This window comes from Bubalus bubalis, chromosome 3 (genome assembly GCF_019923935.1).
Source record: "Bubalus bubalis isolate 160015118507 breed Murrah chromosome 3, NDDB_SH_1, whole genome shotgun sequence".
Taxonomy (NCBI): domain Eukaryota; kingdom Metazoa; phylum Chordata; class Mammalia; order Artiodactyla; family Bovidae; genus Bubalus; species Bubalus bubalis.
Genome location: NC_059159.1, coordinates 149,077,244 through 149,104,987, shown reverse-complemented (window position 1 = coordinate 149,104,987; position 27,744 = coordinate 149,077,244). Strand labels below are relative to the sequence as shown.

Here is a 27,744-nt window from a genome sequence, read left to right as displayed (position 1 = left end):
TTACATGATTGGGGTAGGGATGTAATATTTACTAGCATCATCACTGAAGAAGAGAATAGTTCCAAATTGTTTTGAGTGTAAATTCCAATGTCCTGGTAAGGTCTTCATCATTCACCACTTTATCTGTGTTGTACTCAACCAGGCAGCCATCCACAGGGGACCATTCTGTGTTGATGGCCCCTCCTCTAACTGTGGGTGGGAACTGCTTTACCCGTTCAATAGTGTCTTGATTGAGTTCTTTCATTCTTTCTTCTACTTTGTTCAGAAGACTCAACTTTTTTGCCTTGCACATCACTGTCATATCTCTGAAGGTCCAGGAACACCAATCCATGCAGGTAAATTCTCAAATAGGCAAAGTTGCCTTTTTCGTTTAGGCAGGTTGCTAAATAGCTATGGTCCTGCTAGATGTGCCCTGACTCTGTCAACACTCTATTGCTGGGAAACGGACTGGAGGCATTTCAGACTGGTCTCACTATCAGCTTTGGCACTGGGCATGAACTCGAGGGTGCTGTGCAGTGCTGCTTTTTCAGTCTGGCTTTAGATAGTATATACATGATTATAACATGTATATATGTATGTGTACTTGCATTTATAAAAACTATGTATATCTCCATATGGCTAAAATGTATTATACATGTAGCAGACTTATGGACTCATCCGGAGGTTGGAAGGAAGGTAGTACAGTAGGAGAAAGTTTATTAATCTAGTTGTATTATGTGAGTCACTCAGTCGTGTCTGTCTCTTTGCGACCCCATGGTCTATCCATGGAATTCTCCAGGCAAGAATACTGGAGTGGGTTGGCATTCTCTTCCCCAGGGGATCTTCCTGACCCAGGGATCGAACCCAGGTCTCCTGTATTACAGGCAGATTCTTTACCTTCTGCTGCTGCTGCTGCTAAGTCACTGTAGTCGTGTCCAATTCTGTGCGACCCCATGGACGGCAGCCCACCAAGGTCCCCCGTCCCTGGGATTCTCCAGGCAAGAACACTGGAGTGGGCTGCCATTTCCTTCTCCAATGCATGAAAGTGAAAAGGGAAAGTGAAGTCACTCAGTCGTGTCCGACTCTTAGCCACCCCATAGACTGCAGCCTACCAGGCTCCTCCGTCCATGGGATTTTCTAGGCAAGAGCCCTGGAGTGGGGTGCCATTGCCTTCTCTGTCTTAACCTTCTGAGCTACCATCATATCACTGTTGTATTAGAGTTCATTTAAATCACTATCCAATCAATCAGACTCACCTAACTTTGCAGAAGTCTCACACCTGGGCAGCCACTGATAGCTGAAGTTTTACTCTGAACTACTTTTTTGAAATAATATTTGAAAGCAGATGGGAAACTTATTTGACTTTGACATGGGATGATATTCTCAAATAGAACTGTTCTTTGATGTGTACTCAGTATGGGGACCAGACCTTCAACCTGCAGTTGGTTGACCAGCAGAGAGTCTTGAATTTTCCACTAGCTACTTTTCTTTAGCCAGTATACTCTTTGAATAATGGTGAAAATTTATTCACAGTTTAGTCAAACACTCTTTCTTTATATATGGCAACATGAAGGGCAATTTATCAAAGCAACAGCAGCTCTCTTGGAAGCCTGCAATTCATCATTTGGAAAAAATAAAAATAAAAAAAACCTCTAAATGATACTTTATAGCACTGGTGTGGATGCAAATTTCTCTAAAATCAGAAACCAAAGAGTCCTAAGAAACAGATGAAGAAAGAGTCTCCCTGTGTTCTCACAAGGAATTTGCATTCTAACCAGAATCCTCTGTTCTCTGTTTTAATCTCCTAATAAGAAAGAATATGTCAGAGGCTGCTTTCTGACCTTATTCAAGTGGAACATTTGGGCTGAATATCTTTTCACAGTCTTTCACTGTTTTCATTTTCCAAAACTTCTCTATAAAATATAGGTCCTATGAAAATGTAAGACTTTTAAAAGTCAAAAATAGTTTTTTTTTTTTTAAAGGAAAAAAAGATAGGGATCGAACCCAGCAGAACTCAAAAGCCCTAATTCTTCTTGTCAGTTTTCCACTGCTTTCTAAGCAATCAGTTCAGTTCAGTTCAGTCGCTCAGTCGTGTCCGACTCCTTGCGACCCCATGAATCGCAGAACGCCAGGCCTCCCTATCCATCACCAACTCCCGGAGTTCACCCAGAATTGATGGAAGTCTGGAAGACTGAGAGTTCTAAGAGAGATTGTACTTGAAGGAGGGTAGTTCAGGGGGGTGGGAATGGTTCAATGCGATGGTCCAAGATTCTTAGGGAACAGGAGTTAACTTCAAAATAAAGGTGAGGATTTATTTTTTGATCAATGAATTATAATCCAAATGGAGACTGCATCGAAGATCAGTTTTTTAAGTTAACTGATCAAATAGCTGGTTATTTTATTTTAGGGGATAGGAAAAATATTCAGCATTTAAGTAATCTTTCTTATGACCCCAAAACTATAATCATTTTTGATAAATATAAGTAGCAATTCAAACACTTTAATAATGCAGATATGACTACAGCATGCATTTTCAAGAGGGGCAATGCTACTCCTAAAGGACTGAAAGCTTGTTTTTTTGAGGGAGAAATTATTAGATATTACAATGATTTGTGGCTCTTTGAAGCCAGGCTTGCCCAGTAAAATCTTATTTCTTAATATTTCATTTCTATCATTGGATTTTCTTGGATAACACACAGCAATGCTGATATTAACTTAATGGCATTGATCCGAAACATATGCAAAGTCAGGTTACAAGGCTGTGGCAAATCGATGCCTGTGAGTGGGAGATTTTCCATCAGCTGTTCCATATGAGTCACACAGTGCAAGAGTTAGCCTGTGCCCCTTGTCTCCTCTGTGGACCGTGTTTGTTTGATCTCAGCAATCTTATATACCACTTTGGTTTTGAGGGCATTGAGAATTCAATAAAAATGTTTAGATTTTATCATTTTATTCTAAAACTGTTATTTAGTCCACCATTAATTATGTCAAGTGGTGAAAATAAAAAACAATTGATAATGTCTGAAAGAGAATTCAAAGTTATCCTCTTATATCAAATAAGAATTTCATTTTGCTACATTTTTAAGAAATTAATTTTTAAGTTATTTTACTCTTGCTGAGAAAATAAAGTTTTGAATGATTTTTTAAATGTGTACAATACTATTTTATGTATTTATATGTAACTAATAGACATTGAAATTTAAATAAATTACATTAAAACTTGTTCAGATAATCAAGTTAAATAAAATGTTATAGCTTCTCACCAAGGATTTACTGTACAATGGGGAACTATAATCAATATCTTTTGATAACCTATAATGAAAAATAATCTGAAAAAATATATACATATGTATGTATATATATCACTAAATCACTTAACTGTGTACCTGAAACTAACACAATATTGTAAATCAACTATTCTTCAATTAAAAATAAATAAAATTTTAAGATATAGATTTTAATTTTTATTTTAAATTTGAACTTAAAATTTGTGTTTAGTTATTTTTAAGATTCAGGTAATAAAATGAGTAAGATTCATGCTTAGTATTTTTGTATAAAGCACAATGGTATACAACACATAAGCAGATGCATATCAATTGTATTAAAATTTCTTGAAGGTGATGAATAGGCAAAAAGTAGCTAAACAGGCTTTTGGCCTATGTTTCTGGATGGAGGTGGAAGAAGTTGTTAATAATAAGGGGAAAACATTTTTAAAAATGCCCTACTAGAGAAAGATACTCAAACACCAGAGGTGTTTCCCCACCACCCATCCCAAGGTTCCAGGAGCCTGATGGCAGTTTGTCTGGTGGTGCCTCCTGCAAGAACAGAGCAAGACAAGAAGAGAAACTGATCAGGTTGACAGTCTGAAACTTGGTTTCAGCCACTCGCCAGTCTCCACCCCAACTCCAGCCAGTCGCATCTTTCTCCTCAACAGGCAAGACCCTGGTTCCACTGCTCTGATGTTTGCTCTATGGAGGGTGCTCACTTCTTGGAGGTTGCAGTTTACTCTATATCAATTTCAATTCACCTGATATCTGTTTTCTCTTCCCTGTATAGTAAGGTAATGTAATATCAGCGTTAAGCAAAGTTCAGACTCTCAGTAACAGAATTTGAGACATTTAAGAAATCCTCCCTAAATTAAAAAGTTGGTGAATTTTTGGTTATCCAATCTGCCTCTCTTTCCCTGAGATGTCATGAATACACTGAAATTGGTTTGGATTATCTTGGTCCATGATTTTTTAATTTTTCTAAATATGAATGTACATATAGTGCATCAAGTAATGAGTTACTAGAGGCAGAATTTTTTGAATGAACAGTCACTGATATTTGTTCCCACAATCTGGATAAAATTAAGCTTCTGGGCTGGGTTCTTGCTATAGGCCTGATTTCTCTGACCCAGTCCTGATGACCTGTTAGTAAAAGCTCCCTTCTGTGTTCTAGTAGTTTGGTCATTGGGAAACGTAGGAATTCTAGCCATTTCTATCTTGAGATTGAAAACTCAGTTTTTCAAAAAAGCCTTCACTTTAAGATTTAAATTTTCCCCAGAAGCTGAGTGGTTTGACATGGGGAGCTGCCCTAAACATTTTTCTCTGCAAGCAAGTTGTCACTGTAATATTTGGATTAACAAGATAGGCAATCAGTGGAGCAGAGCAGGATACATATTAAAGACAGCATCATCCCTCAATTTACATCCATGTGATTTAGACACACAAATACATGCACACATGCACAGAACTTCATAGATGCAGAAGGACACATTTGTTTTTTCCTAATGGCAGAGTATCACCTGTGATCTAATCCATCTCACAGAAAGAGCCTCTTGTTGTAATGACATTGTGAACACTATATTCACTGTGGAACTACAAAAGTTAATCTCCAATTTCTCTTACTGCCAATTCCCAAATTGTGTATCCTTTAGCAAAAGAAAACTCAGGGGACATTTTTCTCCCCCTGAGATTCCTGTTTGCACCTTAGCATGTGTCTGTCTGATAATTGCTTGTCTTCTTGAGATGACATATATCAAGTACACAGTCTCTCAGCACCCACTTTGTCATAAAATACCAGAAGCTGGTCCCTATGACTCATGTCTGGCAAGCCTGAGATTATTTTCCCTCATATTTACAGCCTTGTCCACGGAGACTTGGGCGTGGTCCTGCTGTGCTGAGAGGGTCTCCAAGGAGAGCGTCAGCTGTGACATATCCCCAAGACCACTTGGGGTTTTGCTGGCATTTGCTGATGGATACTCCTCATGGTCAGCTTCTAGTTGTATAAGAATGTGTCACTTTTCACCTAAAGGATTTGTAGAAACATCTAGAAGCACTCTTTACCTCCTATATATATGCAGACTAATGTCCACATTCGTAATTTTCTCTGCATATCAAGATGTCCCGCCCATCAGGAAATCTTTCAAGCCAAACACAAGCATTTACTGTTCCTTGAATGTCTCATATGCTTTAAGCTGTATTAGTTATCTATTGCTTCATAACAAAATACTCCCAGAATTTAATAGCTTAAAACAACAGCCATTGTGTTTGCTTTGAATTCTGTGGATCTGAGCCTGAACAGAGTATGAAGGAGGTAGGTCTCTGCTTCATATGGCACCAGCTGAGGCAGTCGGCTGTGCTGCAGACTGGTGGGCACTGCTCTACCAGGATCCCACAGCTGGTTCCTTGGTGCTGTCAGTTGGCTTCCTGATTCTCTTGAATGTGGCCTCTTCATGTGTTCTGCTTGGACTTTCTCACAGCACGGTGGTCTCAGGAAGTAGGATTTCTTAAATGGTGACTGACTTCAGCCAGAATGCAAAAGCAGTAGCTTCAGCATGTTAAGTAGTAGATTTAGACTTGGAACTGGCACAGTCTAGTGATTAAAGCAAGTCCCTGGGAAAGATCAGATTCTAGAGGAAGTGGGACTACCAGGAGATATGGTACATCTGAGGTCCCCAAAGCTTCATTTGATTCCTTCTCCCTGGAATGGCTATGCCAGTTTCTCTGAAAGCTTATACTTTACCCAAATATCAAAAATGGCCTCACACAGTCCTTCCTAAACTCAAATTTTATGATACAGGTTGGTACTGTGGATCAGTAACTGCTCCGAAAGGAACAGGTGTTTACAAGGCAATACTACTTCCAAGCTTAAAAATTATTTGTAAGGCCAGTGTGTTAGAAACCAAATGTATACAATTCTCCATCTCCTTGGTATATTATTATATATCTATACACTCTTAAAAATTCACAACATACTGATGAAAAGATCATAAACATATAAGAATAGTAGGAAGAGAAGTAAAGATATCATTATAATTTGGAAAATAATAACTATAGAACCAAATATAAAAGGATTCATCTTCACAAAACTAGATTTTAAACTTAGTTCTAATATTTGATATCTCAATTCTAAAAGCAATTAAATCATTAATGATAATCATTCCATTATTATTGCTGCTTTCCATACAAAGGTAGTAACATCAATTTGTGCTATACATGGTTACTATGGATATTACTTATGGGTATTACTTATTTGCAGATTTCTAACATAAATTTGTGTCATGACAAGATAATTTCTGAAAACTGCTTCTGTCCATTGAAGATTTTTGAAATGAATATGGAAGAGGAAAAAAATTCATTCTTCCCCTGGAGATCTAAGCCTATTAACAGGTGAAGCACTAAGCTTATTATTTTGCTTCCTGTGCACTAATGTCTGCTTTAGGGCAGTCCTTCTGATCTGCCTAAAATGAAGCATTCTGATACACATATAAGGTCCTTTGGGATTTAAGAAAAACTCGCAGTGGGAAAGAACGTTAAAAGATCAAGGCTTGTGTCAAGTAACTGAAAGAAATTCAATTTTTTTTTACATATCAATTTTGCCTTGGGGACATTCTGGGTGGCATAGTTCTTCCTTTAGAGGGACTACATTCCATCCTTAGCATGCTTCCCTGCTTCCAGGATGGTTAGCCTCCTCCTAGTGTATGCTGCTTTTTCTTCTCCAGTCATTGTGAAAGCCAGAAATCTCACCATGTGCTCTCTGGGCAGGAATAACATTTTGGGATTGAGAACCATTGAGAGACACTGTGGATGATGCTCTTTAAAACGAAGACAAAAAAAAAAAATGTAGCTTCTGATTACCTGTTTATTTCTATCTTGGTCAAGCAACACCCAGTGTCCTCTCCACTCTCCAAAATATAAACCACCCTAGTGCTAGGGAGCACAGCAACTTGAAGATTTTGGCTAAGTTTGTGCTTGCCTCCTAGAAGTGAATAAAGCCATGAAGAAAAACTTAGCCTTAACAGTTTCTTGGGGTTGCTGCAAGACCATTACTCTCATCCCAGGAGTGTATGAGTCCCTGTGGGGATGGTTGGGTGGAGGACAATGGTTCTGGGTCTCTCCACACATTCAATTGCTCTCCTGTGAATGGGAAGTACATAGGGCAGGGACTCTATTTTTAACCTGTCATAAAGTCCACTTGGCTTACTAGCAGACATGTAGAACTAAGGGCTGTTTTTTCTCAAAAGGCTTTGACACTGACATGCCACCGTCTAGGGAAATGCCTACCAGAAAATAGAACATTATGAGCATGTTATATGCTGGGAAAAGATGGAGACAGAAGTTGGGTGAGGTTAATTATTTAACACAATGAAAACTCAAATTACAACATTTTGCTTGTTTAAAGTTTAACTTCTTTTTATTATTTTATTTTCTTTAGGTATTTATTTATTTGACTGTATCACACGCTAGTAAAGTAATGCTCAAAATTCTCCAAGCCAGGCTTCAGCAATATGTGAACCGTGAACTTCCTAATGTTCAAGCTGGTTTTAGAAAAGGCACAGGAACCAGAGATCAAATTGCCAACATCTGCTGGATCATGGAAAAAGCAAGAGAGTTCCAGAAAAACATCTATTTCTGCTTTATTGACTATGCCAAACCTTTGACTGTGTGGATCACAATAAACTGTGGAAAATTCTGAAAAAGATGGGAATACCAGACCACCTGATCTGCCTCCTGAGAAATTTGTATGCAGGTCAGGAAGCAACAGTTAGAACTGGACATGGAACAACAGACTGGTTCCAAATATTAAAAGGAGTACGTCAAGGCTGTATATTGTCACCCTGTTTATTTAACTTCTATGCAGAGTACATCATGAGAAACGCTGGACTGGAAGAAACACAAGCTGGAATCAAGATTGCCAGGAGAAATATCAATAACCTCAGATATGCAGATGACACCACCCTTATGGCAGAAAGTGAAGAGGAACTCAAAAGCCTCCTGATGAAAGTGAAAGTGGAGAGTGAAAAACTTGGCTTAAAGCTCAACATTCAGAAAACAAAGATCATGGCATCCGGTCCCATCACTTCATGGGAAATAGATGGGGAAACAGTGGAAACAGTGTCAGACTTTATTTTTCTGGGCTCCAAAATCACTACAGACTGTGACTGCAGCCATGAAATTAAAAGACACTTACTCCTTGGAAGGAAAGTTATGACCAACCTAGATAGCATATTCAAAAGCAGAGACATTACTTTGCCAACAAAGGTCCGTCTAGTCAAGGCTATGGTTTTTCCTGTAGTCATGTATGGATGTGAGTGTTGGACTGTGAAGAACGCTGAGCGCTGAAGAATTGATGCTTTTGAACTGTGGTGTCAGAGAAGACTCTTGAGAGTCCCTTGAACTGCAAGGAGATCCAACCAGTCCATTCTGAAGGAGATCAGCCCTGGGAGTTCTTTGGAAGGAATGATGCTAAAGCTGAAACTCCAGTACTTTGGCCACCTCATGCGAAGAGTTGACTCATTGGAAAAGACTGATGCTGGGAGGGATTGGGGGCAGGAGGAGAAGGGGATGACAGAGGATGAGATGGCTGGATGACATCACTGACTCAATGGACGTGAGTCTGAGTGAACTCTGGGAGTTGGTGATGGACAGGGAGGCCTGGCGTGCTGGGATTCATGGGGTTGCAAAGAGTCGGACATGACTGAGCGACTGATCTGATCTGATCAAGCCTTAGTTGAGGCATGCAGCAATCTTTTATGAGGCATACATGCTCTTCGTTTTGGTGTACCGGTTTCTCTCTCTAGTTGTGGCCCATGGTCTCTAGAGCTTTCAGACTAATAGTTTCCTCGAGACACGTGAGATTTTATTTCCCTCATCAGGGATCAAACCTATGTACCCTCTCTTGAAAGGTGGATTCTTAACCAGTGGACCATCAAGGAGTTCCTCTATTATTTTTCTTTTCAGCCCTGATCTCCTGCTTCACTTTTGCATTCAATAGTTATTCATGTTCATATTTTTAAAAAGAAAATGATGAAAGTTATCTTTTATTTCATTTATATAAGATTTATCCCATCCTAGCACATCAGAAGTAGACAATTAACCCAAGGTTGCCTGTTTGCTAGGAAATCACTGGTAGCATGTTTTAAAGTGAAAAGAGCCATCCAAGCCAAGCAAGGTTGGGGGCTCCTATTAAGCCCAAGACCCTCCCTCAAAAGAGGCATTTATTTTCCAGGCTAATTTTAATCTTCATAACCACACTATGATAAAGATATTTTCATTTTATTTTTATTTCTACTTAATTTTATAAAGGGTGTGGATAACACCCAGGGTATTTGAAACCAATCAGGCTAAATCCAAACCCTGTGTCTTTAATCTGCACATTCTGCTGTCCTCTTCTCTATTGGATAAGGCTCCCCATCATCTAAGGGCTCAGTGGTAAAGAATCTCCCTGTAATGCAGGAGATGCAGGATACTCGTTTTCAATCCCTGGGTCAGGAAGATCCCCTGGAGGAGGGCATGGCAATCCACTCCAGTATTCTTGCCTGGAGAATCCCATGGACATTGGAGCCTGGCCAGCTACAGTCCATAGGGTCACAAGGAGTCAGACATGAGTGAAGCGACTTAGCACACACGTACCATCATCTAAACTGGTCTTGATAAGATACTCAGTACAGGAGAAAGTAGACACAAACATCAGACAGAAGAGACTATACAAAACAAAACATTATAGTCCTGAATTTGAATTGAAAGTATGAATTCAAGGCACATTTGACCTCATAAACAAAAATCTTAGCTTTATTCACAGAAATGTTCTAAAATCCAACCCCTGGACTGTTGTCTTGAAATAGCATTGCCAACCCAAAGGACCAGGGCCTTGTGGAGACATGGCTGATTCCAGGACTAGGGCAGGAAATGTACAAGTTAAGCCTGAAATATCTTTTCATATCAGAATGCAATAAAGTTGTCAAAGATTACCAGGGTCATGTCAAGAGGGCTAGGAGCCAACTCACACAGGCTCCCACTGGCCAAGGAAAAGAGGACTTAAACTTCAAAATGGATAGACATTGCATAACTGTTGTGACTTTATAGCTTTATCAGTTAGATCTCTATCCCAAGATACTACAGTTCAGTTTGTTTCTTAGATCTCCTTATATTCTAAGTCTTTTTTTAAAACACAATTTTTCTTATTCTTATAATTTATTCATTGAAAAACTCAGGCCACTTGATATGTAGTCTCTCACAGCTTGGATTTCATTGATTCAAACTCAAAATCCAGGTTAGGGTGTCTCTTTGTCCTGTATATTTCTTGGAAACTGGCAACTATATCGTAGGTTCAATTAAACTTGGATTCGATTCTTTTGAATAAGACTACCATGTTGTCAGTGATGGCATTTCATTTCATCACGATGTATATGAACATCATTAAGGTATGTTTCCTCTCATTTTTTCTTTACTTAACCAGCAGTACAGCTCATTAGGAAAGATAAACGCTAATTCTATTTCCCAATTTCCAACCTAGCAAATTGATTCTTCACCATCCTCAGGGAATCATCAATTATATTTCATATTATGATTATGAATTCATGGATTTAAATATATTTGAATATGTAATGTGCTGTAATTACATCTAGAAATAGTTAAAGCAATTTGTGAGTTCATATTGGTATTTCCAATTTAGATTTAGGACTACTGGATTTCACTTTACCTTCATTACAGTATGTCTGAATTTCCTTTCTTCCACAGTGAAAGTCTGGCATTCAAAAATACAAGAAGTAATAGAATTAGAATATCTCATAATTGCTAATTTGTTACTTCATATTACATGTACAATAAACTCAGAATTACAATGTGGTCTACTGCTATTATTATAATTACTAATTACCAGAAGGCAATAGCACCCCTCTCCAGTGTTCTTGCCTGGAGAATCCCAGGGACGGGGGAGCCTGGTGGGCTGCCGTCTATGGGGTCGCACAGAGTCGGACACGACTGAAGCGACTTAGCAGCAGCAGCAATTACTAGAAACAGTTGATTTTTTAAAATATGTATCTCCTTCTTCAATAATTTTTAAAATGGTCATATCAGATCTACATTGTCAGATGACATACCTATTATATATTAATATAGTGAGTATATTAAATACTCACTTTTAACCCTCATTTATTCTTCTATAGGTAGTTAAACATTTAATGTTCACCACTATTAATTTCTCTCTGTTTGGTTTTCTGGGGCTCTTTCTCTAGTAGAGTCCTCAGAAATATATTCCCTGGGTTCTTGTAGATTAATTATACTCTTTTTTCCCCTTAGTATCTTTAGTATGGTAGTTTGTGTTTCTTCTGGCATTGTTGTCAACAAGTCTGATGATAGCCTAATTTACTTTTCTTACAAATCATAGACTCTTTTTACCTAGATGCCTTTTAAGTTCAGTCATTTTACTAGAAATATCTTTATGTTGGTCATTTTGGATCAATATTTGTAGATACCCAGTGTTTCAAAATATAGATTAAAATCATTTTATTTAAACCTAAGAAAAAATTTAAATTATAGTTTTAACTATTTGTTTCTCTCACTTTGGTTTCTCCTTTAAGGATTTCTATTATTTCTGTGTCGGATCTCATTTGTCTACATTCAACAGTATCACTTCTCAATCTTTTTTTTTTTTTTTTACGTCTTTAGTCATTACTTTTTTATTTCTTTTTTCCCTTAGTGCTCTGTGGTTAAGTGTGAGTCTTTATTTCTCCTTATTTAGTGATGATGGATGCCACCTCCTCTCAGAATTGTTCTCAAGTTTACCTGCTGCACTTTGCAGTGAGTACCTGCAGACTCTGCTGGGTCCTCCTACCTGCAAGGCTGTCAGATGTTCTCCTGCTTCCCTCAGCTTTCTTCTGCATGGACATAGAAATATCTAGGTATTGTAGCTCTTTACAGTTTGAGGACCTTCAGAACAAATACCTGGTTATGTTGTCCATAGATTGTAGCTTTCCTATCTAGTTTTCCTATCCAATTTTTCTGCCTCTTCTTACTTGGGAATTTGGGAAGATTAAAAAACTAAAGTAATTTCCAGTGCTGCCCATACTACCACAGAATCTCTTTGATTTCTGTCTTCTTTTCTTTGAAAATGCTCTTTTAAGACAAGAATCTGGGCCTAGAGATGTTCTTTGCTACTGAATTGGCCATGGAGTTTATTTTTACCATGCATAGAGCTAGTCCTTTATCAGGCATGGAGCTAAGAAATTACATAATAAATTAAATTTGAGCATGATCAACTCTAAATCCAGCGATTAATAAGAAATAGTATACATACCACACGAAACAATCAGCAAAATGCACATTATGAGAAATTCTACAGGACAATGAATCAAGCCCTTGTCTTTCAATAGCATGCTTTTAAATTACTTAGTGGGACAGTTTATTATAAAACACAAAAAGCAAACAAACAAAAAATAAAGAGAGATCAGCATGGGGGAAATCTATAAATTAAAATTAAAGGACACCAATTGTGATGTATTCATCCCATGTTTATCCTGATTCAAACAGACATTTGCAACATGATATTTCTGAGACAATCAGAAATTTGAAAATTCAAAAGCATCATTTAGTAGTGATGATTAAAATATTTATGATGATGAAGTTTAAAGGACTAAAACTCAGGTGACAAATAGTTACTTTAAAGGGGAAAAACAGTGACTTTCATATATATTGATTGGTTATAGTGTGCCAGGCATTATACTAAGCAATGTATGTGTATTGCCACATTTAATCCCCAAGACTCTGGGGTAGGGTTACATCAACCCATGTTATGTATAAGAAGAAACTGATTTTCCAATTTTCTAACTAACTTGCCCAAGCTTACAAAAATTAGCATATGAGAAGTAGAGATTTAAGCGCGTGTGTTTCTTTAAGGCTCTACCAATGATCCTCTTTTACAAATTTGTAAAGAGAGGGGGAAAAGTGAAATTAACAAAAGCCAGTAATGTACATGTCTCAAGTAAGTGTAGCTTATAAATTTATCTTATCATCTGCACTGTAAACAGCTATCTGAGAGTTCAGGAACCTGGATCCTTGACTTGCCACAAAGTCCCTTCACCCAATTTCCAAGAATAGTGTTCCATCATCTTTTGGAAAACAGTGTTCCATCACTTTCTCCTTAATGTGTGTTGTCTCGAAACTGTAAATTAAGTCATTCTATGGGGTTGCAAAGAGTCGGACACGACTGAGCGACTGATCTGATCTGATCTGATGCTCTCTTAGCAAAGAGTTGAGTCACTGCCCTCAGTTAGCCTAGTGGAATGGCATCCTGGAAATTTGAAACCTGAATGGACTGATGCTAGGACAAAAAATTGTTGTTTATGGATTTTTCAAGTGAACTCTAAGAAGATAACCAAGTTGTTGGCACCTGCCACTCAGACCCCTGGAATTGCCCTGTGCCCTGTCCACGTTCAGAGCTTGGATTTCCAGATTATGGTTCATTCTGTAAGGTATGATGTACACCCTTTGTACATTCTGTGATACTTCTGTACCCATTTTGCAATTATTAGCCAAAGATAACATCTGTAGTCTATTAAAGGAAACAAATTTCAATGACATTTGTTATAGCATTGCAAGGAAGATTTCATTCAAAGTGATGGGGATGTCACAGTGGGTGCCAAGACCACTGCAATAGGGTCTTACAGTGAGGGAGACAGGTTGAAATCAACTCCAAATACACTAAGGAAAAGTGAGGATTTATAACCAAGGAGCATGGAGGGAGTTGGTGAATAGAAAATTACTAAGAGCATCAGAGGTAAGTGGGGTTCTGGCTAACCTCACCTAAAAGGATTCTTGCTGTGGACAGGCCAGGGTGAGTGAACATCACCTGGGACATGGTGAGGGATGAGGGACCTCGTTAGACATTGAGAGTGATCAGATATGAAGCATGGGAGGATTCTAGTTAAACGGATGATTCTCACTAAAATTGGATGATGCACATAATCCAAAAGTTATGCTTAGCTGAAAAAGAGTTCAGGGATGCTGAGTAGAGTTTGGTCAATGAGAGACCCTCATTATCTACTAACAGAATAAATTGGCAAAGAATCTCCTTGTCAAAACTTTAGTCAGGTTCCTCTGCATCCCCTAGGCCTTGACCTTGGCATCCATCCTTGCCTGGCCTGCATTGCCCAGTTGTGGCCAAAATCTTGCCAAGTCAGTTTATGGGGAATCTTTCACCCAGACACCAAATCTGATCATCTTTGATATCTGATCAAATTCCTCATCCCCTCCTTTGATCTCCAAGCTATCAACCTTCCTTCCACAAAAATTCTCTTAGGTTTGCTTAACCAGAGCCCCCAACTCCTGCTGTTTCTGTTAGTAATGTTTCATCTAATAACCATTTTCCATCCTGGGCTATACTAAGGTCTTTTTTCCACTTTTGCAATAGTTCCTGAATGAAATCTGTTTTTACCACTCTAACTACTGCCTGGCTCTAGTTTTTCTTTAATAAAATACAGTTATTATGTTGGTTGTTTCAAAATGAGAACATAGGATATTGCACATGGTTTTCTCCTCTCTTTTATTTAAGTGGTATTTCACTTCCTTGCTTCATGTGCAGGGGACATATCTTCCACATCCTTCCTTATCCCCATTACTCTTCTGCCTTCCCCTTTAGGAGATAAGAAGCTCTGTCACTCAACAGTCACCTTATGATTTAACATTTTCCTTCATGTATATATTTATCAAAGAATAAGAGATTAAGCTAAAGTATTTTATAGAATCCAGTAATCTTTTGCAAAATCAAAGGTTCAGTCTGTACACCCTTGGTGCCCCAAAAGCTCTGGGCTATTGCAACATCAAATAGGCTTTAGGTTATTTTAAACATACTCCTTCCTGGGTCTTAACTTTTTGGTTTTGTTTCTAATGGAAGGGCAATTTAACAGCTGACCGATTTAGGAAGAGAATAAAATAATGCTACAAAATATCTGATAACATCCACCAGAAGGCAACCCTAGTGCTGAAGCTAAGGGGAGAACCTTTGGAAATGGAGAGATTAAAGTGAATCGACTTCCAAAAAAAGTGGTTCTTACAAAATGGTGAGGCAGGCATGATTCTCAGTTTCTAACTCATACAAGCAAGACATTGCCTCTTCTTTTTATCAATTACATCAGTCCCCATGTATCTGATGAAAATCTACCTTCATAGTTATTGAGGTCCATTCTTCCTACCTTACCATGGGGCTTAGAATCCTGATGGCTTCCTCAGTCCCTGCAAATGATGAAAGAGCATCTAAACTCCAACATAAGTTAGTTGCCTCTGGCATCAGCATTATGAAAGCTTTTCAGTAGGCAATTAAACACCAGAACTCTTTTTTGTGGGCCATTGTGAGGAGAGAGCAAATTAGCCTATATGGGGTGTTTAGGCTCTCTGGCTCCATGTTTGTAAATAATGACTATGTGACAGCTGAGATCATTTATAGCACTGTGCACGCAGGTCACGAGGTACTCGCTTGGTCACCACTACTTTGTGTGGTACGGATATGTGAGCTCCACCCAAAAAAGAGTGGGAATTATTGCTGCATCACAGCTGTGTCTATTGATCAGCCAGTAGCGGAGAGAATATAGCATGTCTGCTGTTACGGCTGCTCTGTCAACCAGGAGAGAATACTGTTATGGTTGCTTTGTCAACCAGGAGAGAGGTTGTGTACAGTTATGTTGTGTTATGTCATGTCTGCTGCTACGGCTGCTGTGCCAGCCAGAAGAGGATAAATGTGTCTGCAGTTCCCATGGCTCCTAGCGACTTCTTTCAGCCACTTAACTCTTGCCTTGTCTAACTTGAGTTCAGTCAACAGTGCAGACAGTGTGAACAGCAAAACAATTGGCACTCTGAACAGGATGAGAAGCAATACAGCTATTATAAAGAGGGCCCTTTGCTGAGCCTGGGAACCCCATTGTTAGAGCTCCTGACCCGCTGAGACCACCATAGCATCAGCATCTCTAGGATCTCACCTTCTCTCCCAAGAAATGCAGAAGAAATTGCAAATGCTGTTGATATTGTAGAATTCCTAGGCCCCTCTCTGCTTCTCAGCTGGTCTCTCTCTCCCTTGCCCATACAGAATGCCTTGCATGCATTATTTCCTCTGCAGCTGAGGCTTATGTACCAGATAGGTGGCCAAAGGCTGCCTCTCTTTCAGGCCAAAATCCTCAAGGCAATTTCAAAGCCTTGATATCTTCTAGAAATATGAATCAGATACTTGAGGAAAAAAGAATAGATATTTAAAGTCAAATTGATGCCTCCAATGTCTCAGCACTTGTCCAGAGATGTATGTGACTAATAAACTAGGTTTTTTTGTTTGTCTGTTGTTTTTTTGATGGAAAACATCCACTTCCCCTGTTCTAGTTACTGCATTAAACCACAGAATGCTTGGTCCATTGAAAACAACAATAGCCTTCCTCTACATCCCCAGGGGATCACTGGGGTTTCAGCCTGCTGCAGAGTCCTTGGAGGTAGAATACCTGTGTATGGAGGGCTGATGTAACGCCAGGGCTGCCCTAGACAAAAAGAAGGACTGAAAGGTGGGTATCTAGATTAGTGTGATGATGAGAGTGCTTACTCAGTTCTGTTAACTTAGTTTGGCTAGCTAAGTATAAAATTTAGATCCAAAGCACAATGTGTGAGTTAATCTATAGATCGTCGTGGAATTCAGTGGCCTCCTTTTCAAGGAAGCTACAAAGCCTCCATAATATCCAGCACCTCTGCAGTTTCATACTTTGTAACAATGGGCCTTTCAAGTCCCCAGAGCATCACTGCTTAGATGAAGAACACACAGCTCACCACCATTCTGCTTTGATTCAGGAAAACCTGAAGAGGAGCTTCTCAGATATAATTTCAATGAAATCTAGCAAGATGATGCCTCATGTGCTTTGGAAATGTAAAGAGAAGATCATCACTGCAGTTCATTTTTCCTGATCAGACACTGAGGTAATTAAAATCCCAAAGATGCTATGGAGAAAATCAACCTCTGAGGTTCTTCTGAGTCTCTGTTTTGAGCTTCTAAGATGTTGCTTGGAATGTAAACTTTCTGACTGCCAGTGCCTGCATTTCAAAGACCCCCACTGAAGTCTTGTGATGAATAAAGAAGACAGGGAATATGGAATCACAAATGCAAACCTGGCTTTGAAGAACTCTTGGACAAATGTTTCACTCAGAAATGTTGAATCAGAATTCTCTTTTTCTTCCCCTAGATTGTGAGTTGAGTTACCTGCTCAATATGTTATACATATTTGAAAAGCAATTTGAAAGCAATATTGCAAAATGCTATAAGCCAACACTCCTGTAGTCTCTAAAATTTAATTTCCAGGAGCTGTAAAGTAGAACTTCAGTGGGTCCAGTCTGGTATAAAAATATTAAATTAATAGAGTCCCCCAAATTGCCAGGATATGCCACCAGTCAATATAGTAGATTCATATTTGAATTGTTTGTGAATTCAACTAAAATTACACAATAACTAAACCCAAGGGCAGTGGAGAACACCCCAGCAGGTTTGCTCTGTTCCTATCCTACCCAGAGTGCCTCTGCCCCAGGAACAGCAGGCTAAATGAAAAGTGGATTTGTTGTAGAAAAGAAGCCAATTCTGACTTCATATTGGAAGTTTCTTTGACTTGGTTTCCATTGCATTTGTTATTACAATCATACATAATGGCCTGCCTCAGAGGACCCTGCCCCTCTGCCTGACTGTAAACTAAAGTGCCTTTGTTCAACTCATAGACAGATAATTTGACGCTGCCCACCTATAAATAGAAGAGATTAACATATCCCTTCCAAAGGCTGACCCTTCCCAGAGATGTTTTGCAAGACCTGTCTCACTGACTCTCTCTCTGTATTCTGCCTTTTGACATGAGTTCTCACTGCTTCTCTTTCTCTATGACTCTATAAAAGAATCTGGCATCCAGATCCAGACAAGATGGTTACTTTGAGACATTAGTCTGCCATCTTCTTGGTCAGCTGGCTTTCTAAGTAGTCGTACTTTGCCTCAACATCTTGTCCCTTTGATTTAGCAGCCTCTTGTGAGGCAAGCAGAGTGAGCTTGGATTTGGTAACAAATTTACTCCTTATCTCACTTCCCCGGTGGAGTATTCTTGCCTGGAGAATCCCATGGATGGAGGAGCCTGGTGGGCTACAGTCCACGGGGTCGCAAAGAGTCGGACACGACTGAGCGACTTCACTTCACTTCACTTTACTGCTTATACTTCTCACTCCCCATGAATCTTGCATTAAATGAGCACACTTCCAGGTTAAAGGTGATCATAAATTTCTAGGAGATCAGAACATGCCATTCTGAAATGCTTCACTTTGGCATAAGGGTTATCTGGAGCTGGAGACAATTGAGAAACAGCAGACACCACAGGTCTCTGCCCTGCTCACCATTTGCACAAAAGCAGGCTTAGAGATTTACTTCATCGGAGAATCTTAATAACTCAGAGAGAGCAGGAGAGGACTCCAGGTGACAAAACTAAACAAACAGCTGTTTTGTTCCATTATTTCCCCTCATATGTTTGCTTTTATATATCTGCTAAAAGCTGGATACCCTTTTCCTGTGTCTTTTCATATATGTACAAATATGTTCTTTTATGTAGGTCCAAGTTCGAATCAATCCTTCGAGTTACTCATCACTGAGTGCTCACATCTAAGTGCAATGTACACATTCATAAATGCTGTTTGCTTTTCACTCTTTCATCTTCCTTTGTCAATCTAATTTTCAAGGCCCCAGCTAAAAAGATAAGGCAAATGTTCTTTTTCTTTCCTTATAATTGTAAAATGTATGGTTTCAGTTTAATTGACATTCAAAGTAAGAAGCTGGCCTGCATCCATAGGAGGGAAGAAAACCACTGTAAAACTGTGTTGTGATCTGTGCACATGTTGGAAAAGAATTTCCAAACATGAGGCAAAATGAGAAGGGAATAAAGTTTATTAGATTGGAGGATGCAGTTAGAACAGGGGGGTTGGCTCAAGGGAGAGTTGAACACTTTCACAGGCTAATGGCCAATTTTTATAGACAGAAAATTCCTACTGGAATGGTGGCATTAGGTGGTTGGTTAGGATGCTATAAGGTGGATAGTAGGTTGGGTATTTTACCTAATATGGGGTCAGGAAAGTGGCCAGTTTAGATTCTGAGGCTCATGGCAGCAATTGCTGTGGGAGTTGGTCAGTTCCACAGAGTTTTTATCCTGTGACCTTGGTATAAGGCTCCACACCTGTGATCTTGATGTGCTGCTGCTGCTAAGTTGCTTCAGTCGTGTCCGACTCTGTGCGACCCCATAGACGGCAGCCCACCAGGCTACCCCGTCCCTGGGATTCTCCAGGCAAGAACACTGGAGTGGGTTGCCATTTCCTTCTCCAATGCATGAAAGGGAAAAGTGAAAGTGAGGTCGCTCAGTCCTGTCCGACTCTTCGCGACCCCATGGTCTGCAGCCTACCAGGCTCCTCTGTCCATGGGATTTTCCAGGCAAGAGTACTGGAGTGAGGTGCCATTGCCTTCTCCAGTGATCTTGATGTAGGGCTCCACAAATCGGTAGATAAAGTTTATCCTTCAAGCTTAACTTCCAAATTGTCCTTTTCCCAAGAAGTTAATCTTCTTGTGTAGTATTGCTTACATATGATTTTCCCTTATGCAGACTCTAAGCATGGATGGTGTGTGTGTGTGCTCATGTGTGGTATATGTGTCATGCATGCATGTATGTATATGTGTGTGTATATATGTGTAAATTCTAGATTGAAATTTTATTATCTACTAAGTCTAATAAAAATTTCTACCTAGAGTGGGATCACATACTACATGGGAGCTCTACTTTCACATTATTAGAAATCCAGTGACCCTCAACCTTGCTCTCCTTTTCAGCTGCGAGAAAATCCTTCCTTCCATAGATGTTTGCACACATGTTTCAGGATCAGCAAGCTCTGTTCTGGCCTTCCTAATATCTGATTTGTAAGGTGGTAAAATTCCTCTCACTTAATTATCACTATAATGTGGCTTATCTCCTTCTTGTGCTCCAAGTCATGGTAATTAATTTGACTGAAACTCATTAATCAGGCGGAAGTTGAGCTGTGCAGATACCTAAAACCTGAATCTCCTTTCCTGCCCTAAATCATCCAAGTGCCAAAGGGGTACATTTTCTGCTGCTTCCTCAGGTCAAAAATACATCATCTTTTATTAAGGAAATTCCCAAGTCACTTGTGAATCTTAGCAACAGCTCCATGACCCTGGCCTGGAGGGTATAATTATCTTAATGGTCTTTTGACTGAGCATCAGTCTCCCATTGTTAAAAATGTGTTCTCTGTGTGACAGGAAAGCCCACCCATCCTGCCTTGCACAGCAAAAGATAATTAAAAGAGGGAGTTCTCTTGCAATAAAACTCAAGGCAGAGAGGTGAGCTTTCTGCATGATAATGAAAAAAAGCCATGACGATAAAAATAAACCTTTGCTAAGCAAAGGTTAATTGGGGGAACAGCAGAAAGACTGACTGTGTCTAAAGTTATCTGTGTTGAGGCAGTGGTCTCTCTCCTCTAAAGTCCCTGAGCTCTGTGCTGGCATTAGGCTCTATGTTTCAGGGAGATGCCAGGTTTTCATCCAGGACTACCGAATGGCAATATGTTGCTCTCTGCTCCCCGACCAAGGAATGGTCCACAGAGCTGGGTAAGGATGTTAAGAAAAGCAACAGTAATACCCTACTGATGCCCCAAGAAAAAAATAATGGGGCTTGAATTTTCCCTTGGGGAAGAATTGGGGAGTGTGGGGAGAGGATAGGGGAAAGATGTGTTGACTTAAAAATTACACGTCATGAGAGTTATGAGTTAAGTTTTATTTGGGGCAAAATGAGGGCTACAGCCTGGGAGACAGCACCTCAGTAGTTCTGAGAAACTGCTCCAAAGAGGTATAGGGGGAAAGTCAATATATGTGGTTTTAGTGAAGGGGGTCGGGGGAGGGTTCATTCAATCAAGCACTTACCTTTACAAAAGGATTTCTGCTGTCACCCTGAAGGGATTTAGTGCTTTTCTAGATATGAGGAGATGCAAGGATTGGACTAATAAAATCAGTTCCTGAAAATATCTATCTGAAGACTGATTCTGCCAGTTTTCCTGGAGCATGGAGTGCCTCATTCATGTCCTCCACCCTGAACTTCCTACAGGCCGTGTCGAAGGTCTACAACTGAAGCAGCACAGGCTCCAGTTCTCACAGAGTCAGATGGCAAATGCCCTTGGCAAGTGCCAGTTCATAGTTGACAGATGTGAGTCTCTGCCAGATGTGCTGGGTAAAGTGATGCTGGGGAAAGTGTTTGCACAGCTGGGCAAAGGAGCTTGGACTATGCATGATGTAAGTTTACTGGGTCAATGTCCAATGAAATTCCATGAGGAAGAAGTCCCAGAACAGTGGCCTCTAATCCCCCAGAGACCTATAGAGAAGGCTTAGAGAAAGCAGTGTTGAAATAAAAATCCATGCTTAGCTGTACCCTGGCAGAGCTGATGGAAGCTCTCAGGCCTTCACTGGATTCTGTGGTGGCTGCTCCCAAACCACGGTCAGGTGACAGGTCAGGGAGGTAGCCCTGTTCCATGCCACCAAGTACCAGCAGCTCAGGCTACTTATGTGGAATGCACTTGGGTGTTTGGGAAGGAGGAGAAGTTGGAAGGAAAACTGAATACAGGATAGTGAAAGGACTTAGAGGCTGGCGGGTCAGGAAGAATCCTCCAGAGCCACAGGGAACTTGGGCTAAAGATTAGGGATGAAACAACTATTCGTTGCATGATGGTTCTCATTTCTGGGCTTTCCTGGTAGCTCAGCTGGTAAAGAATCTGCTTGTAATGCGGGAGATCTGGGTTCTATCCCTGGGTTGTGAAGATCCCCTGGAGAAGGGATAGGATACCCACTCCAGTATTCTGGCCTGGAGAATTCCATGAACTATACAGTCCATGGGGTTGCAAGGAGTTGAACATGACTGAGCAGCTTTCACTTTCACTTTTTCTCATTTCTAGAGTATGAATTGATGAGGATATAGAGTGTCCAGGAAACATTCTCCATATTCATGGCCACTTGGCAGCTATAGGCCAATGTATTAAGGGCATCCCTCATGATCCTAGAGTATGGCCCAAGCATATTTTGATGGAGGTTAAGCTGCTACCAATTTTCAGTTGGTTAGTGATCCTCACTTCTTTGCAGACTTACCATTGGGGTGCTTTAGGTATGCACCCAATGGCTTGGATATAGCAGTACTATATCAAAGTGAGTTGTGTGATCCTGTAACCTCTGAGAAGCCAGAGCCTCCATTCTGGTGCATGCACAAACTGAAGTTAAGTGCCTCTGGTCGTCCCTGTCTTCAAGTTTCCGGTAGCCCAAGGTACCAACTGGCCATTATTCTGATATAATCACTTGTGTGAGTACAACCTGATGAGGGAAACCACTTCAATGTGGGCTGTTTGTGATTTTTAAGCCCAATGCCCCTTGGGGAGATAAGTCAGCAGAAGTTTCAAGCTCTGTGCGTTTCTGAGAAATGAAAGGAGACACTGAAGGAAACTATAAACTATGATTCATCCTTGGATAGTGACACAATGACCAGTGCTGCAAGGAGCCTCCTAGAAGTTTGCCGTCTAAGATGGATAATCGTGCCAAAAGTCTCAAATGCCATCTCGGTTGGGCACATAAGGTAGGAAACATTTAAAGTATGATGTATGTACGTGGATTGTCAGACTCTAAATCAAAGGCACACAGCACACCAATATCCTGTGAATTTAGTGTATTCTAGACTTTAGGGTGGTATTCACCCATGGCTTCATGCTATCATTTTGCAGAATAAAAATAGCAGAGAGGAAAGTCTGTTGCTGATATATTTAAGCGCACCTGTTGGTGACAGAGCTTCCTTTCAGGCATCTGAGGTTTGGCAGCCAGGCTCTGAACAAAGAGGGATGCCACCTACTCTGATTCACATGGGAGAGGGTAGAAGAAGCCAATGAGCTTGCATCTTCATTAGTAGGGAAGTACCTTGTCACTTGCAGAACTGACTTGTGAATCCAGCATAGAAGGCAAATGAGTATTGTATACAGTAGTGGTTTTGAACTTCACTCTGCAGCAGAACCACCCAGAGGGCTTATGAAAACACACTTGCTGGACCCCCCAGTACCCATGAAGTTTCCAACTCAGCAGGTCTGAGGTAAAGCCAACGGATTTGATTTCCTAATAGGGTTCAGATAATGCCAATGATGTGGGTCAGTGGACCCCACTTTGAGAACCACTACTGTCTATCTTAGGAGAAGGCAATGGCACCCCACTCCAGTACTGTTGCCCAGAAAATCCCATGGATGGAGGAGCCTGGTAGGCTGCAGTCCATGGGGTCGCTAAGAGTCAGACACAACTGAGCAACTTCACTTTGACTTTCCATTTTCATGCATTGGAGAAGGAAATGGCAACCCACTCCAGTGTTCTTGCCTGGATAATCCCATGGACGGAGAAGCTGGTAGGCTGCAGTCCATGGGGTCGCACAGAGTCGGACACGACTGAAGCAACTTAGCAGCAGCAGCAGCAGCTGTCTATCTTAAGGATGTGGAAGAGCAAAAGTCAACTGCTAGCTGAGGACCTCTCAGATAGAGCTGATATCTGTTTCATAAAATAGGTTCATCAGCTCTACAGAGGGCCCAGAAGCAGAGAAGGGGCATGTATAAGACAGAGAGGAAGTGCCTCATGGAAACTCTCACTAATGGTAATGTGGATATTGCTGGGCTGTGAAAGGGCACCTCGGTCAACAATGTTACAAAATGCAAGTTCATGTGCCTAGTGCACAGTGAAGCCAAACAAAGCAAAGCACTGGGGTTGGGCACAGAGAAAGATTCATTGCTCAGCCATACAAGGAGAATGGGTGGCTCATACCCCACAAAACCCTCAGCTCCCCAAAGGTTTCAGCAAACCATTTTCAAAGACAAGATGAGGGAGGAGCAGGGTTAGTGGTTGTAAACGTCTTCTCATCAGAAGTCTGTTCTTGCAGCTATACACGTAGGTTAGGCCATGATATTTCTGTAAACCTCCAAGACAAATATTATTCTCTGTTCTGGAACTTTTATCTCTATATGAATGGAAAAGTGTTATAATATACCCTTGAGGATTATAACCTATAAGTTATAATATACCTGTTCTGTATATTTCAGGTTATTCACAACATTCTTAACTGAATGCTAAAGCAATAAAATACAAAGGTTAAAGTAAAAGAAACATCTAATAAGGAGTCAGATTTGTTCTTCCCCATTACAGCAGCACAGTCCAGAACTAGAACTTTCCCCAGAAGCTATGGATCCTCTCACCCTGAGCCAATCCCTGTTGCCACAGACTGGGAGATAACATGGACAAAAATAAGTGTTGAAGAGAGACGAGCATAAGCCCTATTCATAGTCATAAGGCCCTGCCCAGAGAAGTTCCTGATAATAATGGAATACTGTAGAGAGTATTGCAGCAGACCCCTAAAATATTTATGGAAATAAAGAGTACTTCCTGAGGTCAGCCACAATGCTGATAAATTTGGAAAACAGAAGGATTGATTTTAAGGATAACTAAGATATAGGTTTTTTATTTTTTTTAAATAAAATTATAGATAGATGATATTTATTAAAAAAAAAAGAAAATAAAAACAAAACAAATCTGACCCCCTGTACCTGTTGTATGTAGCAGAAGGCATTGCTCACAAAAACCACCTGTCAAGATGATTCAGGCCAGGAATTCCTTGGAAATAGCATACCTTAATATGCTGTCCTCAAAGCTAGACTTGAAACCAAGACATTGCATTCACTACAATGGATGACTTAACTTACAACTCCTAGAAAGAAACCTAGCTCAGCACAGATATTGGAGGAAAATCTTCTTGGGTTTTGCTCTACCCAGACTTATCCAGAAAAAGTGGGTGCATTTGGGATACTGTCAAAACGGAATGCAAGCATTTGGTGGGAACAGAAGACAGAAGACTGAGGGCTTTGATGAAGAACTCAATGCAGAGAACAAGGTACACCTTATCATGTAATAGGGAAGAACAAATCTGACACTATATTATATCTGCTTCTTTTAATTTAACATTTGTATTCTCTTGCTTTTGCTTCAAGTTAATAATTCTACCTATAGCCTGAAATATGGAGAAGGAAATGGCAACCCACTCCAGTGTTCTTGTCTGGAGAATCCCATGGACAGAGAAGCCTGGTAGGCTGCAGTCCATGGGGTCGCACAGAGTCGGACATGACTGAAGCGACTTAGCAGCAGCAACAGCACTCTGAAATACACAGGATAGCTCATGCTCAAGACCTGACTTCAAGGGTATAATACTCTTCCATTCATGCAGAGAGAAAAAGTTGTAGAACAGAGAATAACATTTGTCTTGTTCAAGGTTTACAGGGATATTGTGACCTGATCTATGTGGATGGCTGCAAGAACAAAGAATTCTGAAACCAAGAACTCTGCAACAATCAACCACACCCCCTCCCTTTTTTAGTATAAAGGAAGCCTGAATTTCACTTTGTCCACACTGTAGCTGAAATAATTTACAGAGAAAACTTGAGTTTCTGAGGGTAAGGTACTTTATTTCAGATAAGATCCTAATCATAGTAAAAGTGGTGGAAGAAAAGTTGATTTTTAGGGTTACTCTAGGCCAATCAAGGTTACAAATATAAAATTATAAATACAAACTATTTTTATGCATTTGAATCTCTGTAGTATTGTTTGCATTTATGTAAACATCTTTGCTAACATATGCTCTGCAGCTGAAAAGTTTCACTATCCCTGATAGTAAATGTGATACTGTTGTATTATATATGTGAACCTATAAAATTGAAGATATTCAAAAGTGTTTCTTTAAATAGCCAGATTTGCATTACTCTTGGGAACCTATCTTCACTAAAATAAAACATAGGGTCAGAATATTAAGACCATTGCCACAGACTTTGCATTTGAGTGAGGATAAATACAAAGTCCACCTCATGGGAAGAGTTGACGCATTGAAAAAGACTCTGATGCTGGGACGGATTGGGGGCAGGAGGAGAAGGGGACAACAGAGGATGAGATGGCTGGATGGCATCACTGACTCAATGGACGTGAGTTTGAGTGAACTCCGGGAGTTGGTGATGGACAGGAAGGCCTGGCGTGCTGCGATTCATAGGGTCACAAAGAGTCAGACATGACTGAGCGACTGAACTGAACGGAATTGAACTGAAATACATAGTCAGGGAGTAAGGTAAGATTAAAATAGTAAACACGGCAGCACTGCTGCAGACTAGGGCATGTTAATATCTCTTTATAATAATATTCTGATCCTGTATATGTCAGCATTCAATTTTATTTGGGATTACTCATTAAGTGTCTAAGTCAGCACCCTAAAGCATTAAGACTGATTATCATCCTACATTTCTAAGAAAAAAAGAGATGGTTAATATGATCAAGAAACAGTTATTTGACACAATTCTGACTTGTTTGTCTTTTTCCTTTCAGTTTATTATATTTTGAAAATATTCAAACACAGAAATGTTGAAAGAATGAGAAGGTGAACATTTACATAACCACCACCCAGGTTCTACATTTTTTTTAATTTTATTTTATTTTTAAACTTTACATAATTGTATTAGTTTTGCCAAATTTCTATACCTGCTTGTGTGCTTCATCCATCCTTCCTTCTATTCACTCTATCCATTCATCAGTATGAATGAACATTTTTGATGCATTTCAAAATAACCTACAGACATAATTTTCTTTCACTCTGAAATACTTCGGCACGCAGATCATCACCTTGAGTTCAATATTTGTTATCTGTATTATATTATTTGTGGTTAAAAGTTCAAATCTGAAGAAGACCATTTAACATTTTGACCAATGCATGCACCTGTATAACCCACATCCCTACCACCATACAGAACTTTGCATCCCTCCAGAGGATTTCATTGTGCCTCTTCCCAGTCAATTCCAACTGCCTCCATCCTACCAATAGGGCCACTATTTATATCTTTTCAACCATTGATTAGATTGCCTATTGGTCAGTTCATTTTTGTCTCTCTTGTGCAATTGAATAAAAAACAATTTTAAAGATTTTGCTTTCAGACTAATGAAACTTCAATATTTCATTGGATACTCATTTTTTAATATTTAGGGACAATTTCTAATAACAATAGAGAAAAGTTCTCACAAACAATGTCAATAAAAATTTCTGATGTGTTTGAGGACAATGCAGTCTCTTAAAGGAGGCAGATCTTGCCAAAAGGGAGCAGGATTTATTGTGTTCCTCGAGGTAGCTTGACTGTTGAGGAGAGAAAAAAAAAAAAAAAAGGAAAATTCATTTGTTGGATATTTCCTGAGGGAAAATCGAAACAACTCTATGTTTTCATTTGTCCATGACATGATGGTGTTTTGTTTCTCTCACATCACAGGGCAGCAGAGCATTTTTTTTCCCACGAGCTCTGCTTGAGTTCTTCTTCCCTGTTTTACTTTCAGAAGGCACTTACCTGAGACAACAGGACTCTCTGCAGGCTGCAT

The 27,744-nt window shown here is 39.9% G+C and overlaps 1 pseudogene; it reads right to left on the bottom strand.

The window, feature by feature from the left end:
• On the bottom strand, positions 1-27,744 carry LOC123332476 (annotated as a pseudogene).